The 14,284-nt window shown below is 45.0% G+C and overlaps 1 non-coding gene across 1 annotated transcript; it reads right to left on the bottom strand.

Annotated features, from left to right (window-relative positions):
- Positions 1-13,900: 13,900 nt before the first annotated feature.
- Positions 13,901-13,973, bottom strand: TRNAR-UCU (transfer RNA arginine (anticodon UCU)). The gene has a single exon. It is a non-coding gene; the product is annotated as a tRNA-Arg (tRNA).
- Positions 13,974-14,284: the final 311 nt, after the last annotated feature.

Raw genomic sequence — 14,284 nt, forward strand, 5'->3', positions numbered from 1 at the left:
CGCACGGCCGCCGCCGCCAGACTGAACGCGCCCGCCGCCCTGCCCGGCGCTGGCGCGTCGGCGCAGCCGCGGCACGTTCCGGCGGCGGCGGCTGCCCCAGCCCCCCGGGGCACGGCGGGCCCGCGGCGATTGGGCGGCGAGCCGGTCGGGCACCAGCGGGACCCGCCCCGCCCCGCTGGCCCCGGGCCCCAGGCTGAATTCGGGAGGTTCCCCTGCGCGCCCTGGTGCCCCCGCCGCTCACAGGGGACCCTGAGGTGGTCCAGTTGGCAGGGCAGAGACCCGGGGGCCGCCCCACCCTCTGTGCTCCAGTGGGGAAACTGAGGCCTGGATCTTGGGAATCTGTCTCCACCTGTTCTGATTGAGATACAGTCATCCCTCGCTCTGATACGGATACTGCACTAGCCTCATAAGGGACTTCACTGTGTCCAGATCTGACCCCTCCAGTTGTCCCCCACAAGGCATTATCTGCATAAGAAACAAATCTGGGCCTGTGTCTCCCCTAGTTAAAATTCTAAAGAGAGTCCCTACAAGATCTTGTCCCTGCCTGCAAACTCATTGCCACCACCGTGCCCCAGATATCCCTCTAGCCCTTTCCACTTGAGGAATTTTGGACTTGGACAAGTGCTGTTCCCTCTCCCCTGTTCATACACTCCATGCCTCAGATAAAGTTTATTGCCTAAGGAAAGCCCTTCCTAGATGGCTGCTCAGTATTTCTGTATCAAAGTGACTCAGGGGTATGATCTGGCTGGGAGGAAGCTAGAAGCTGGAATTGCCTAGTTCCAGTGCCCTGCGGAGCCATTTTGGAGCCTTAGGCAAAAGGGAAGATGTGCATCGTATGCCCGTTTTTTATGTGTTTTTTAAAATATTGCATTGAATGTGATTTATCTTGATTACGGCATTTTGTGGCACTCCCTTACATTTTGCCACTGAGGAGAGTGCCTCACTCTCCACACCCTAATCCTGGTCCTTATTATATAAGTGCTGCCTGGTACATTGTTTCCTTGTGCTCTTGAAAAACTTTTGTCCATTGCTCCTGGCCTTGGTCGCTGCCTTCCTCACCGCCTCCATGGTGCCCTCTCAGAGCACTGTCCTCCTTTGCTGATGCTATGTCATGTATAATTCAGTGTCAGTTGCGAGAGGCACAGGAAAGAGCTAGCTCGAAGCCTTCTTTAAAGGAACCCTGCCCAAGACAGCTTCCTAGCACAGGCAAGGAGACCTCAGACCTTGGCGGAAAGAGGCTGGAAATGTACCTTCAGAGGTAGTAGAGAGAGAGTGGGTGTGATACAGGCTGAAGAAAGACCTTGCCCACAATAAAGGGACAGCAGACAAAACATCCTCTGTGATAAGGGGTCTCCAAAGAACCCCTAAAATACCTGTAATACAGTGGTTGTTGTTTTTAATGCTGTTTTGACCCAGTTTTGAGGCCCATCAGGGACCGGTCAGTTCCCCTTCTTAGGCAGCCAAATAAGTCCACACCCCACCACCTGCTTTATCAGGCTCTCACACAGGCCACCATACGCCTGGCTTATCACCCCAGGGCCAGGTACCAGATGGCCGGGGACAGCTCCTACGCCCTCGAGCCCACTGAAATTATTCAAATTAGCCAATCCTGAACCTGTTTATCCTGCCTTGCTTTTTCCTTCCCGCAGAAACCACAATTTCCCTCTGTCTGTCTGCCTCGTAAGCCACCCCAGTGTTTACAGTGAGTGGCCCTACATGGCATGCCGTGTTCTGTCCAGGGAACCGTGAGCAAAACAAAACTGTAAAACCTTCTGCTTTCTCTCTCCCGATCCAGCCTCACCATACCTTCCCCAAGGTAATATGGTGAAAAGAGTACCTGACAAGAAAAAGCTTGGAATACCTACTAGGCAGATCAGGACAGTACCAAGCAAATAGGACCTTCTTCCATCCCCTCCCCCCAACCCCAGGTCAGAAAATGCTGTTAGTGATGCTGGGTGGGGGGTGGGAGGGAGTTGGGGGAGGGGGAAACTGTGATTCAAAGAAAGCCTTTGGGTGGGAAATTAGAGGAGAAACTGGTCATGTGCTAGTTCTGTGCTGGAGATGCCCCCATTCCTATTAATGAAATTCTCAGGTTTGACTATTGCACACAACTGGACATTTTCATGAATGAAATGAGACTGTTCATGGGATTAAAATATCTGGAAGTCTTTCTGTTATCTGAAGAGGACCAGGAAACTAGTGGGACCAACCAGATTTCACTCAAGGGTTGGGGAAAGAACATGTTCAACACTGCAAAGCATTGACGGACACAGAAGGGGAAAGAACAGAGAGAAGAAAGTTGCTTTTCTATTTCATTCTATCTCTTTCAGGGTAACTGTTACACGTATTACATCTCTCCATCATAGACCCCTTCCAGTTTGTCCTTGACCCTGGAAAACATCAGGCCATGGGATGGATACAGCCTTCTAGACAATGCGACTCTTAAAGCCCTATCAGCTGGTTCACTTTAAGTTATTTTTCACGTGAACTGCTGTTCATGTGGATGCTTATGATCTGTTTTCACCCTGTACCCTTCCCCTTTCTTCTGGAAGATCTCTCCATTTTGCATTGGGGAATGGTTCTACCCACACTCCAATCTTTTTTTTTTTTTTTAACTGAAGTATAGTTGATTTATAACGTTGTGTTAATTTTCCAATCTTTTAAGTGTCATTTTCTCACAGGTCCTTACTACCTCGATTGGCCATGGGTGAGCACTGGACATAAGCTAGACCGAAGTTCTCCCGTAGGATTTTTAAAGTTGAAAATAGGAAAAAGACACTTCTACTTTCAACCATTTATACGAAATTCCAGTCAAGACAAAACCTTTTGCTCTACAAATTCTAGCTGCTTGTACCTGAACTATCAATAGTAACAGAAAATACGTCAGTGTTGCCCAGATGCCAGGAATGGGGGAAGGGAATTGACTGCAAAAGGGCAAGAGGGAACTTTTGGGTGATGAAAAAATTCTATATCCTGATTGTGATGGTAATTACCAACCATATACATTTGTCAAAACTCACCAAACTTTACACTTGAAATTGGCGAATTTTATTTTATGTAATTATATCTCAGTAAAGCTAATCTTTAAAATTAGGAAAAAAAGTTTATAATGTGCTATGTGAGGCTCAGTAGTTCTAGGAAACCATGTTTTTTATTAGTCTTTTTCTTATTGATTGATTTAAAATTTTATATATTAAGAACATAAGTCTTTCAATCCACATTAAAAATGTTTTTTTCCAGTTTGTCGTTTTTTTCCTTCAGACATTGTTCATGGTATTTTTTTCTTTTCAAAGCGTTTGGGGCTTCCCTGGTGGCGCAGTGGTTAAGAATCCGCCTGCCAATGCAGGAGACATGGGTTCAAGCCCTGGTCCAGGAAGATCCCACATGCCACAGAGCAACTAAGCCCGTGCACCACAACTACTGAGCCTGTGCTCTAGAGCCCGTGAGCCACAACTACTGAAGCCCACGTGCCACAACTACTGAAGCCTGCACATCTAGAGCCCGAGCTCTGCAACAAGAGAAGCCACCACAATGAGAAGCCCGTGCACCGTAACGAAGAGTAGCCCCCACTCGACACAACTAAAGAAAGCCCGTGTGCAGCAACGAAGACCTAATGCAGCCAAAAATAAATTTAAAAAAAAAATTTTTGTAATTTAAAAATATTTTTAATTAAAAAAATCTCGCCATGCTTTCTGCTGTTGTGGTTTCAATTTTAATTTCACACCTTTTATCTTATAGTCTACCTGGAATTTATTTTAGTGTATGAGTTAGGTGATTGTCCTGACACTATTCATTGAATAATCCACCATTTTCTCCCTCCCTTACTTTGAAAGACCATCTCTATGATATACTCTAATTGTTATTATATCAGGGTCTATTTCGGGACTCTGTTCTGTTCTGCCCATTCATTCATGAGTTGCTACCAAACAATTTTAATTAATGTAGCTTTTTATAATATATTTTACTATTTGGCAGGGCTAGTCCCTCCACTTATTTCCTGAATTTTTCTTGTTATTCTTGCCATTTATACTTTCATAAGACTTTAGAGTCGTATTATTCATTTCAAGAACTTCTGGTTTTTATTTTTAATTGTTATGAGGTAAGATTTGTCAATTAATTTAGTGAGAATTTTTTTCATTACAATATCTAGCCTTCCTATTTGAAAGCAAGACATCCTAGGCACTTCCAATGCTTCATCTGGAAATGAACAAAAATATAAAGTGATCTGATTCATGGCTTGAGGAAAAACTCATTGTGTTAGACTGTTATGGACCATATAAATAATTTTTTTACTGTATACAATTTTTTGCCTTAAAGATTGATATTGATATGAAAACTCAGCATAAGGTACAGATAAACCAGAAGTGGTTTACCATGAAAAAAAAAAAAAAACTTGAGTTTTAGGGCCTCTAATTTTTTCCCTTTTAAGACCCTAGGCAGGACCCTAGCAATATAGTCACATGATTACATGTGCAAAAGTAAAATATTTTAATTAAGATCTGTTGGGGTGGCTATTTTTCCTACTCCATCTCTCAATCATACTTCTCCTTGTACTATTATCCAAGTGGTCAAAAGCATTTTGGGGAGCTGGCTAAAGTGAAATTGAATTGGGAATACATTTTGTTAGGGTTTGGAGATATAGATTTATGGACTTGCAGTCATTTCCATGTCTAGTTTAAGCTATGGCTACTCTCCACTGGAGGAACGGCTTCCAAGAATCCTCCTACTGTCCTCTGTGCCAACTCACCCAGCTTCAGACACAAGGGTACAGAGCTAAAGATTGGTATGATCATGGTATGAATGTGTCCTACAGCCTTGCCCCTGGAAATGTTTGGATAGTGACAGAGAAATAGGTTTGAAATGTACAGAGCCAAAAATCTAGTCTGTGACTATTCTTCCACTCATTGGCTGTATAAAATTGTAAGTGGAGGATTCAGTTCTCATCAGGGCCAAGACCAGGAGGCAGAGAGAGCTAGGGGCCTGGGAAGTAGATTTATAGGAATAGATCAGCTAAGGCAGAAAGCAGGTCCCTGGCCTCTCTTCAAGCAGTGTTGGGCACCTGCAGCTCCTGCACTTGCTAGGTCAGAGGGTATGGTCTGCTGGCTTAAAGGTTCAGGTTGAGAGGCCATGAGCACAGGAGAATGCAGGGAGTCAGGTATTAGCTCAGTACTTTACTGTTTTATAGCGGAAGTGACGCCATATGACTTCCAAGGCCAGGCCATAAAAGACCATGTAGTTTCTGCCTTACCTGCTACTCATTCTCGGAGGACTGAGCCACCAGGCTCATAAAAGAAATGTGACTACGCTGAGGCCGTATGTAGGTGTTTTAGTTGACAGTCTCAGCTGAGCCCAGCTTCAAGTCATGCCAGCCCAGGCACCAGATATGTGAACACAGAAGCCTTCAGATGTCTCTAGCCCCTAGTCATTAGAGCCACCCCCAGCCACTGGAGTCTTCCCAGCTGAGTTTTCATATATATTGGAGCAGAGACAAGCTATCCCACCGTGTCCAGTCCAAATTCCTGACCCATAGGATACATAAGTGTAACAAAATTGTTGCTGTTTTTTGCCACTAGTTTGCGGTAGTTTGTTACATAGCAATAGACAGATAACCAGAATGCCAAGAAAAGCTCCAGGTGTAGTAGCAAAGTTGGGATTTGAACTCATCTTTCTGATTCTCCAGACCGTGAACTTTCTACTTCACCAGTGGTTCCTGGGAACCAGTGCCCGGCAAGGATAGCATTTTCAGTGAGAAAAATCAAGGTAATATAGTGCATTTTTCATAAAGCTAACATATGCCATTTAAATGACCGTCTCTTATTCTGAGATTGTCTTTTATACCTTTGGGGATCTTAATATGTCCTTTCTTTTATGACATAATGGTGATAGCAATTAGTGGTTGTTATTTTACTAATGTCCTTCCTGGCAAAGTAAAAAGCTACCAAACTAATGTCATTCCCTTCAGTTCCTTTTTTTTTTTTTTTAAGCTTCACTGGTATTTGAAATTCAGAAGTCCAGGGGCCATTGCTCTGTCCTATTCCCTGAGTATCATGGATTCAGAGGTGGATACACAGGAAACTTGACATTGTTGTAGGGTTTCGTGTTTTCTTTGGTTGTTCCCTCTTCCCTTATAGGACTAGCACATATGTTGATTTATAATTTATACCCCACCTGTTTCCAAAAAGGATTCAAGACAGCAAGACAGTTATTCCCCTGGCGTACCCCCAGATTCTTATAATGGTTACTGAGTCAGATGGGGCCCTTCCCCGGGTGCCGACAGGATTCAAACAGCAGAAGTGGGTGGATGAGGAATGATCTTGCGCTATCTCTTGCAGACAGAGCTGCCACATTGCCATTCGGCAGAGCTCAGCAGGGGAAGGCAGAGATTGAGACCAGGGCCCCTCGGCCCTCGTCCTGGCCCAGCCCCCAACTGTGGGCTGGCAGCAGCGGCTTCTTCTGTTTCCTGGCATGTGGTTCTTCAGACGTCCACCTTTAGGCTGTAAAGCTGTGACTTAGGCAACACCTCTTCCCTTCAGGTGACTGGCTGCTGCTGCCAGCCCTCTTTATAAATGATCACCTGCGGTGGGACCCAAAAACTTTTGGGGAGGCTAGTGCAGCAGAGGAATTAAAAGTCTGATCTCTGGAGGAAGAGGGCCCAGATTGAACCCTAGTTCTGCCACTTACTAGGTATGTCATGCCCTTGGGCAAGCTGCCTTACCTTTCTGTGCCTCTGTTTCCTCATATGTAAAGTGGGGATAATAATAATAGTACATACTTCATGAGGTGGTTGTGAGAAGTAAGCACTTAAAACACAGTCTGGGGGCTTCCCTGGTGGTGCAGTGGTTGAGAGTCCGCCTGCCAATGCAGGGGACACGGGTTCGAGCCCTGGTCTGGGAAGATCCCACATGCCACGGAGCAACTAGGCCCGTGAGCCACAACTACTGAGCCTGCGCTACTGGAGCCTGTGCTCTGCAACAAGAGAGGCCGCGACAGTGAGAGGCCCGCGCACCGTGATGAAGAGTGGCCCCCGCTCGCCGCAACTAGAGAAAGCCCTCGCACAGAAACGAAGACCCAACACAGCCAAAAATAAAATAATAAATAAATTTATTAAAAAAAAAAAACACGGTCTGGGAAAGGCAATTTAAAACCACAGTGAGGGGACTTCCCTGGCGGTCCAGTGGTTAAGACTTCACCTCCAAATGCAGGGGCGCGGGTTTGATCCCTGGTCAGGGAGATAAGATCCCACATGCCTCGTGACCAAAAAACCAAAACATAATACAGAAGCAATATTGTAACAGATTCAAGAAAGACTTTAAAAATGGTCCACATCGGGCTTCCCTGGTGGCACAGTGGTTAAGAATCCACCTGCCAGTGCAGGGGACACGGGCTCGAGCCCTGGTCCGGGAAGATCCCACATGCTGAGAAGCAACTAAGCCCGTATGCCACAACTACTGAGCCTGTGCTCTGGAACCCACGAGCCACAACTTCTGAGCCCGCATGCTGCAACTACTGAAGCCCGCACGCTTAGAGCCCGTGCTCCACAACAAGAGAAGCCACTGCAATGAGAAGCCCGCACACCACAACGAAGAGTAGCCCCCGCTCGCCGCAACCAGAGAAAGCCCGCGCACAGCAACAAAGACCCAACGCAGCCAAAAATAAATATAAGTAAATAAATAAATTTTTAAACAATGGTCCACACCAAAAAAATCTTTAAAACTAAAATAAAATAAAACCACAAAGAGATAGCCCACCTACCCAGGAGAATGACTAAAATTAAATAGAACAATACCAAATGCTGAAAGCAAATACTCAAAAGCAAGTGGAACTCTTGTACGTTGTTGATGGGAATGAAAAATGACACAACCACTTTGGAGAACATGTTGGTTGTTTATAAAATGCCAAATGTTTTAAAAATTTCATTCATCAAATAAAATATACACATAAAGTGCATAAATATGAGATGATGCATCAGTCTTTACAAAAAAAGAAAATATATGTTTACCAAATGGCCCAATACACATTTACCTCCTGGGTATCTTACCTAGGAGAAATAAAAACGTATGATCACACAGACTTGTAAACAAATGTTCACAGTAGCATGATTTGTAACAGGTAAAACAGTAAACAACCCAAATGGCCATCAACAGGTGAATGGATAAGCAAAATGTGGTGTATCCATACAATGAAATACTACTCAGTTATAAAAAGGTATGATCTACTGACACACGCAATAACATGGATGAATCTCAAAAAACTTCATGCTGAGAAAAATAAATAAAACCAGCAACAAAAGAATACATACTGTGTTATTCATTTATAGGAAATGCTAGGGAAGACAATTCTAATCTACACTGACAGAAAGCAGATTGATATTTCTATAAGGTGGAGAGAGAAGATTGACTGGGGGAGAGCACAACAGAAATGTTCTCTCTACGTATATTGTGATGGATGTGGCCTAGTATATGTATTTTTAAAAATGCAACCAGGGCTTCCCTGGTGGCGCAGTGGTTGAGAATCTGCCTGCTAATGCAGGGGCCACGGAGCAACTAGGCCCGTGAGCCACAGCTACTGAGCCTGCACGTCTGGAGCCTGTGCTCCGCAACAAGAGAGGCCGCGATAGTGAGAGGCCCGCGCACCGCGATGAAGAGTGGCCCCCGCTCGCTGCAACTGGAGAAAGCCCTCGCACAGAAACGAAGACCCAACACAGCCAAAAATAAATAAATAAAAATAAATTTAAAAAAAACCCAAAACTTTAAAACGCAACCAACCATACACTTAAAATGTATGAATTTTATTATATGGAAATTATACCTCAGTAAATCGATTTTTTTAAATCTACCTCTTTGTATATAATATGATGCTCTAGCTGAAACTTGGGCTAAGGAAGGGAAGACGGTTGTAAAGTTGGGGAGAGTGAGAACGAGGTAGAACCCATGAGCGTGAGCTGAAACCCACAAGATTGGACGGGAAGCCGTGTCCGTCACTCACCACCTCCAACGCTGATGAAGTGTATCCTGCAGGAGAAGCTGGCGTTCCTTGTCACGGAGCCTAGCACACACCTGGCTCAGCAGTCAGGGAAACTGAAGGAAGAAGCAGGGCATGGTGGAGCACTGCAGGCCTGGATGCTGTCCCAGCCACCAAGGTGAGCAGAGAAGCAACAATGTGCAATAAAAGCAACGGCCCTGACTTTCCATGTGTGCGAAATAATATGGCTGCCGCTTCAGCTCTGCCCTCCAAATCTCACGAAAAGTCTCTCGTGGCCCAATTCAGCAGAAACATACAGGGAAGGAAATTCTGGGAAATGCAGTTCAGGCCGGCCAAATTGACACATTACAAAGCCACCCTAAGTTTGCAGTTTCATGACTTAAAGCTGGTAGGTAGTTATGTGAGTGTTCTTACATTATTCTGTCTATTTTTTGTATGCCTGAAATATCTGATGATAGTTTAAATGTCCCTCACAGCTGGGGAATTGTAATCATGTTGGTTATACCTGCCCTTGACCTCTACAGCCTATACATTTAGAGTCATAGATGTGGCCACTGAGACTCTAGGCCACCCAGCCAGCAAAGGGCAGTACTGGGACCCAGGACTGCCTTCCATGCTCTTTCCTCTAGATCAGGCTGTCTTCAGCAAACATGAGTAACTTAAAAGAGGCAGCTGCTACAGTATACTATCTTTTTACTTAATTTTCTTGTTTGACATCTGTCTCTTGTCACTAAAATGTTAACTCCATGAAAACAAGGGCATTTGTTCATTTTGTTCACTGCTGTATTGTTGAATGAATGAATAAATGTTCTAAGAGAATTATGTTTCTCACATCACACAAGAGCTTTGGATACATTCTTGTTTAAACCAACAAGACACCCTCCACACACCCCCTCCAGCCTAAGGCTTCTAAAGTAGCAGCCAATATTCCAGAATCATCATGGTCAGCATACAGCATGGACTTACGGCCCATCTTCATAAAAAAAAGAACAAATCCTAAGGAATTCACTGGCCTCGTTGAGAAGGGCCCAACATCCTGAAGACTGAGTCAGCAGGACTGAGTTGTGTGCCTGAATTGTGTGATTCCAGCAGTGCTCAACTATTGAGCATGAAGACCTAGCCCCTGTGACTTCCCACCAGGATGCCCCAGATAGTCTCCTACTGTTTTATGAATCCCGATGCATCAACTAAGAGAGCTAGGCTGTGCCACAGTAACAAACAACCCCAAGCGCTCCATGGCTTATCACACAAAGTTACTTCTCTCTCATGCCACGTGACAATCACAGGTTGGCTACTCCACAAGTCTTCACTCTGGGACTGAGGCTGACAGAACAGCCACCAATGAAATGTGGCTTGGGAAGGGGTACCCTGGAGAGTCTCACACTGATGATTAAATTTTCTAGTCCAAAAGTGATGAATACCCCCTGAGCTCATATCTCATTGACCCTTTTCTCATGGTCCCACCTTACCACAGAGTAGCTAAGAAGTACAATGCTATCATAGGGCTCAAAGAAAGAAGCTAGAAATAGCCATCACTCCCACCTCAGGACCACCCCCTCCCATGTGCCCAAAACTACTCAGCTCCCCCCTCCCCAGTAATGCCCAGGCTTCTATTATTCTCCTATCTATTAGAAGGCGAAGCTGACCTAGTGTCCTATTCCCTCTGGATCCCGCACTCTGCTCTCCATGGTGATGTCTGACTAAACTGATCAGTTAATTTGGATTCTGTTAATGAGTGCTAATGTTTCACATAGCAGGTTTCTATAGACTGAACCGTGTTCCCCCCAAATTAATATGTTAAATTCCTACCCCCCAATGTGATATACTTGGATATGGGACCTTTAGGAGGTAATTAGATTTAGATGAGGTCATGAGGGTGGGGTGTTCATATGGGATTAGTGCTCTTATAAAAAGAGATACCAGAGAGCTTGTTCTCTCTCTCTTTCTCTCTCTCTATCTCCCACGTGAGGACACAGCAAGAGGGTGACCAGCTGCAAGCCAGGAGGAGAGCTCTCACCAGGGACTGAATCAGCTGGCACATTAATCTTGGACTTCCCAACCTCTGGAACTGTGAGAAATAAATTCCTGTTGTTTAAGCCACCTAGTCCATGGCATTTCTGTTATAGCAGCCCAAGCTTCGAGGTCTTCAAGGTAAGAGCCCAGCATTTTAAAAAGGGCTACCTGGAGACAAAAACTTCAACTCAGGCATGGAGGGAAGCTCTTTGGGGGTAACAGTTCAGGGTCCATGGGACCTCTGAGGCCCCTGAACTCATCCCACACAAGTTTAGATACGCCTGGTAAGATACATGCTAGACAAGCAATGTGGATTAAGCAATGTGGACTGTACTGAGAGAATTTTCAGGGTTCTGCCTGCACAACTAGTGAGCCATTGACCTTGGAACAAATTACAACCTGTCTGAGCTTCAGGTTTTTGTTTTCCACCAGGAAAGTAGGGGAAATCATCTTTGCCCCACTTACCTGATAATATTGTTATGAGGCTCAAATGAAACTGCCCCGTAAAGTCTTTAATATGATTCCAATTATTCCCACGAGATGTTTATTCATTCCTAGAATGGAAAGGAAAACAAGATCACAGATGGACATAAAGGTGTGCAAAGGGCCAACTATTCCCATCAAAGACTTTCTGACTGCTGAGGACTCCCAGATGCTGAGGGATATTCACCAACAGCCAACTACAGGCGTACCAAGCCCCAAGTACTGATTCTCTGCGATGAGAACCGTGACGCCCACACGCACAGCCCAGACTCCCCACAGCTCAGCTGTGGAAGAGTGGGGTTTGGATCCACAGCACATTCCCTCTTGTAGGTGGATTTTAATATTGCTTCCCCCACTGCCGGCTTTCTCTCCATGGCACACAACATAGCAGCATCTGCCTAGCACTTATCCTGGCTGTGTTCAATGTCAGAAGACCCTTTTCTCATCACCCTGGACTCTTCTACATCTTATAAGATCCTGTCTGGAGCAAACCTGATCACTCCCTGCTTTGTTTCTCCTGAAGTTTTGTTCACACCTAGCAGGGAGTAGTGAAATGCCTTGTATTTCATTACACATCTTTTAATCCCAGCAGACTGGGAGATTCAAGAGAACATAGGCCTGGCTTATCCATCCATGGTTTTTGGCTCCTTGGCTCATGACCCAATGGTAGGCATATGGCAGGTGTTACATATAAGCTTGTTGAATGAATGAACGAATCAATCAATCAAAACCACTAGACAAACTCCCAGACTATGCTTACTTTACCAGAGCTGTATTTCTCTTACTGTGCCTCTCTGATATTTGTGTCTGCATGGAGGTGGTAGCCACACAGAAGGCTGAAGACAGATGGCCCAGCAGCCCCAAACTTCTATCCTCCCAGGTTGGCAGTCCCAGAAGACAAAGAATCTCTATTCCCTCGTATCCAACCCAGAGAAGAGGCTGATTGCTCTTCTCACCACATCCCCAGCTTCTACCCAAACTCTTTAGCTTCCAGACGTCTTTCTAGAGTGTTAACAGTCTCACTGATGACCATCTAAAGAGTTCATTTACTACTTCACAAAGCTGATGTTATAGATTGAATGTTTGTGTGTCATGTCACCCCCTGCCCCCCTGTCACCCACCACAAATTCATATGTCGGAAGCTAATCCCCAATGTGTTGGTATTTGGAGGTGGGGCCTTTGGGAGGTGATTAGGTCATGAGGGTGGAGTCTCCATGAATGGGATTAGTGCCCTCAAAAAAGAGCTCCCTCACCTCACCCTTTCTACCAAGTGAGGGCACAGCAAAGTGACTGCTGACTATGAACTAGGAAGTGGGTTCTCACGAGACATGGAATCTGCTGGCATATTGATCTTGGACTTCCCAGCCTCCAGAACTATGAGAGATAAATGTTTGTCAGTTAAGCCACCCAGTCTATGGTATTTTTTCTCCCCCTAAATTTATTTATTTATTTTTGGCTGCGTTGGGTCTTCATTGCTGTGCGCGAGCTCTCTCTAGTTGCGGTGAGTGGAGGCTACTCTTCTTGCAGTGCGCGGGCTTCTCATTGCGTTGGCTTCTCTCGTTGCAGAGCACGGGCTCTAGGCGTGCAGGTTTCAGTACTTGTGGCTTGTGGGCTCTGGAGCGCAGGCTCAGTAGTTGTGGCACATGGGTTTAGTTGCTCCGTGACATATGGGATCTTCCCGGACCAGGGCTCGAACTTGTGTCCCCTGCATTGGCAGCCAGATTCCCAACTACTGCACCACCAGGGAAGTCCCATAGTCTATGGTATTTTGTTGTAGTAACCCGAATGGACTAAGACAGCTGGGCTGGACAAGTGCTGAGCAGAGCTTACTGCCTACCCCTCTTTTCCCAAAGGTCCAGGATCCTCCGGACAAGGGCCTAGAGAGAGTTGATTAGATTTCAGGGTAATGTCCCACAGAGAAATGTGAAGGAAGTTCACACTTCCCTGCAATGCCATTGTTCTAGAAGACCTGGCTGACATGTCCGGAAAAACAAGTAGCTCTCGCTCCACACGTGAGAACTGTGTAGATTATACAAGCAGAGAATTTCCAGACCAGAAGAAACCTGGTTCACCCATCTGACTTCAGGAAACAGAAAATTTAGGCTATCCAGGAAAGAAGAGTCTATCTCAGTAGAAAAAACAACAACAACAATAATGATGATAATGATAAACTACTGCTTTCGGAACCTCAGTTTCTTATCCACAAAATGGTGATCTCCCACAGGGTTATTTACAAGATAATTAAATTAAATGAAGTCACACATATGAAGCAAGTACCAGGGTAGACACAAAGGAAGCACTCCCTAAATTTCTCCTGCTTCCCTGTCGCAACCAGCCTTTATCTCACTGAACTGGAGAATGAAAGTTCATAAATGATCAATTTTTTTTTTTTTGCCACACCGCTCGGCTTGCGGGATCTTAGTTCCCTGACCAGGGATTGAACCCAGGCCCTCAGCAGAGAAAGCATGGAGTCCTAACCACTGGACCACCAGGGAATTCCCCATAAATGATAACTTAAAAGGATACACACACCCCCCACACACCCCCATTTATTCTGGATATTTACATTCTTTACATTCGATGACCAGGTACTATTATTTTAACCAAATAATCTCTTGCTTTTATATTTTAATTGATTTAGTTGAAAACAGTTACTTCAAGTACAAGACCAACATTAATAATTTGAGCTAGCTGAGTGTGTGAAACTTGAAATTCTGGCCTCTGTGGTTAGCTTAATTTTCAGTTTGCCTTCTCTGATTGGTAGACTGGAGAGATTTCTTTCTAGTTATTTTAATTCAGAATTAAT

Source organism: Eschrichtius robustus, chromosome 15 (assembly GCF_028021215.1).
Source record: "Eschrichtius robustus isolate mEscRob2 chromosome 15, mEscRob2.pri, whole genome shotgun sequence".
NCBI classification, from domain to species: Eukaryota; Metazoa; Chordata; class Mammalia; order Artiodactyla; family Eschrichtiidae; genus Eschrichtius; species Eschrichtius robustus.